Below are 3,669 nucleotides of genomic sequence, written 5' to 3' on the forward strand. Positions count from 1 at the left end.
CTCAGGCAACTTATTTTGCAGACTTTCTTTGTACTATCAGTGATCTTGGAGTATCTAGCCAGATCTGCTATGATATTGTGATCATAGGCAACCTTGGGTCTACCTCAGATTGTCAACTGACGTAAAAATATTTTCTTAGCAAGTAACTTGCAATTTCATGTTTCAACCACATGGTGCTGTAAATCCCAGAGTTCTCTATAGTACATTCTGGCAGTTACAAGACACTCATTCACTATTACCTGTTTGCAATTGCAAAATGAAAAGTAGGAATCAATGTCAGTGAGGAGAAATTTATTGGCACCTGTGCTGGACAATCATTGTGTCATGAAAAAGCAGTTATGCTGATGATATGTAGCATAGCTTGGATAAGAATCAAAGTATAAATCAAGTTATTTTCTGCTTTGTTTAGTGAGGAGAAACATTATCAAATACCCCAGTCTATCTTGTGGAAACCAGTGCAGAATGTATGTTTGGGTCAGGAGGTTTAAAGCAACCCCACACTGGGCTCGTATATGCAATGTTGATTGGGCTTGGGCAAAAAAAGAAGAAAAAAAAAAACCTCACTGAGAATTAGTGGAGTAATTCCTGCAGTGGGACCTGCCTATAAGTGCACTAATCAATTCAGGTGCCCTTGTTACGCAGGAAGATTTGAGCCGCTTGACCGCTGATGAGGAAAAGGGGTAAGCAAGACTAGTGGTTGGGGTGATGTGGATGGTGGAGAGGTAGTAGAGGAAGACAGGTTTTCACCGACTGACAGTTTTAACTCTTTTCAAAGGTACAGAGTGATTAATGAGGGCTTTTTATGGTGAGCGGGAGCAGAGGTTTGGGTGAGTCACGGGCCTGAGAGTATTGACATCTCCATTATTTACTGAGTGATAGGGGCAGCCGAAGGGCCCCTGATTAGAAAACAATAAATGCTGTTATTGGTGATCTAGGCCTAAGCAGGACACTTCAAATGCATGTCTGAGGTTTTCTAATTACTGTGGCCAACTGCACGCTGGACCGTGATAAACAAAAAGCAATAGAGTAGTCCCAAGGGGGAGTGCAGGGGCTGTGGTCTCTGTAAGAGTGTGTGTGTATTTGTGTGTGTGTGTGTGTGTGTGTGTGTGTAAATGCACTAAACATTTGAATGTGCATTAGAATACAATGAATGGTGTTGAAATAAATGAAAATCCGCAGAGAGCATATTCAGTGAATAGGTTTATTTTACATGCAGTCTCTCGGTTTAACAACTCTAAATTGTATTTTGACAGGCACTTACTATTAATCTGGCACCTGTATCAATAAATAACCACTAGCAGCTTATTTTCACTATTTATTATTTATTTATTTAACCCAAGAAGTAATGGTGTGGGTGACAGGCCATTTGATGAAAATGTGGTGATTCTTTGTTCCCAAACTTTATTAAGTGAGGTTCAGTCCGAAAGTAAAATCAGAGAGATGGTTACATTGCAGGCGAGGCATGTCATCGAAAAGTAGTAATAGTAACAGTAGTAATAGTTTTTGTTTGTAATAGCAATTTGATGAAATAGAAGCTTAACAGTGAGAGTAATACTATTTGATTTAAACAACTTTAAAAGGTTGAAGGTGAAGTTTGTCATTTCTACACCACTTCTACACCACTTTCTGTAAAGCTGCTTTGAAACAATATGAATTGTGAAAAGCGCTATACAAATAAATTTGAATTGAATTGAATTGAATTGAATTGAATTGTGACACCAACAGGAATTGCACATTTAACGACTTGTTTTCCCCCCACAAAGATAGTAATACCAGACTTTTTTTGGGGTCCCCATGATGAAAACAGCTTGTAAAATATACTATATATATATATATATATATATATATATATATATATATATATATATAGTATTCTGTCCCTGATGCAAGTAGGTTGCACTTCAACAGATAGTTAAACAGGATGAGGGTTGAAGAAAAAGTCGAAACCAAAGAAGTTATTTTTCGGTGTTTTACTTTGAAATCTTCAGTCCCACAACGTAATTATTTGTGAAACTACAATACAAACAGAAAATGTACATTAAGTATTAAGTATGAATAAAAGTAAATTTTAAGATTGAAAACAATCTAGTGTTAATATATGAAATAGAGAAAACTATCTTCTTTGAAAATGTACAGCAAATCTTTCTTAGATCATATGAAATTCTCCTTTTTTAACATAAATGATATTAAATAAACAAACTTACAGACGATGGCCTCTTTGGAATGAAATAACAGAAGAATATAGCTTTTATCAGAGAGACATCTGCTGCTGCATCACTGCTGTTGTGAAGTGAAAACTAAGATGGCCACCATGACCTCTAACCTAAGTCACATGATGCATCTTAACCAATTAAATGAACCCAAAATTAAATGACTACTTAAATAGTCAGAACACTCCCCGTCTGGTATTTAAAAAATACCATTACTAACAATGCAACAGTTCTGTAGAACATTATTCCTTCTGTTCTTCTGATGATAGAAGAAGAATCACTTGGGACACAGGTCTCAGATAAGTTTTACACTTCCCATCCTTGGTGACCTTGATTTCAATTTTTCTGACCTTTTCATCATCGCCTGGAAAGACCTTAGTGACAAGAGCCATCGGCCAGTCATTCCTCTTCACTTGAGCATCTTTCATAAGTACAATATCTCCTTCCCTGATGTTAGGCTGGTTGGTGTGCCATTTGCGGCGACTTTGAAGATGGACTAGGTACTCACGTAGCCACCTTTCCCAGAAGTTGCTGGCAAGTTGTTGAACTTGCTTCCATTTCTGGCGGCAAAGATCATTTTCAAAGTCCCCTGGAGGAGGAGACAAGACACCAAGTTTCTGAGTCAAAAGAGTGGCTGGAGTCAACAGGGCGGGTGAATTTGGGTCACTTGTGATTGGTGCGAGAGGTCTTGCATTCATAATTGCAGAAACTTCTGCCAAGAATGTTGCCAGCATTTCATGAGTGAGATGAGAGTGACTGTTTTGAAGCAGCATGGAGTCTAGTATGCGACGTGCAACTCCGATAAGTCGCTCCCAAGCTCCTCCCATATGGGATGCATGAGGGGGATTAAAGATCCAACGACACCCTTCCTCATTCAAGTAGCTCCTAAAACTAGGCTCCTCTGCAAGCATTCCCAGCTCCTTACAAGCACCCTTGAAATTTGTGCCACAGTCTGATCTGATTTGTTTTGCTGGACCCCTTATGGCAAAGAAGCGTCGGAGGGCGTTGATAAAGGTGGATGCATCAAGAGAATCAATCAACTCAAAGTGCACTGCTCGAATACTCAAACAGGTAAAAATGAGTACCCATCTTTTGCTGTTTGCCAAGCCACCCCGAGTGCGGCGAGAGGTGACCATCCAGGGCCCAAAGACGTCAAGACCGACATAAGTGAAAGGTGGATCAGTGGCAAGTCGATCCGGAGGAAGATCTGCCATCTTCTGTTCAACGACTCGTCCTCTGAGTTTCTGACAGATGATGCATTTATGAATCACACTATGAATGCGTTTTCTCGCCCCGACGATCCAGAATCCTGCATTTCTGATTGCACCTTCAGTAAACAGGCGACCTTGGTGTCTGACCCGCTCATGAAAGTGTCTCGTGATGAGAAGGGCTATGTGGCTTTTCCCAGGAATGATAACAGGATGCTTTTCTCTTTGTTCTACAGGAGCATGCTTGAGTC

This window comes from Rhinichthys klamathensis, unplaced genomic scaffold, assembly GCF_029890125.1.
Source record: "Rhinichthys klamathensis goyatoka isolate OS25496 unplaced genomic scaffold, OSU_Roscu_1.1 h1tg000055l_1, whole genome shotgun sequence".
NCBI lineage: Eukaryota > Metazoa > Chordata > Actinopteri > Cypriniformes > Leuciscidae > Rhinichthys > Rhinichthys klamathensis.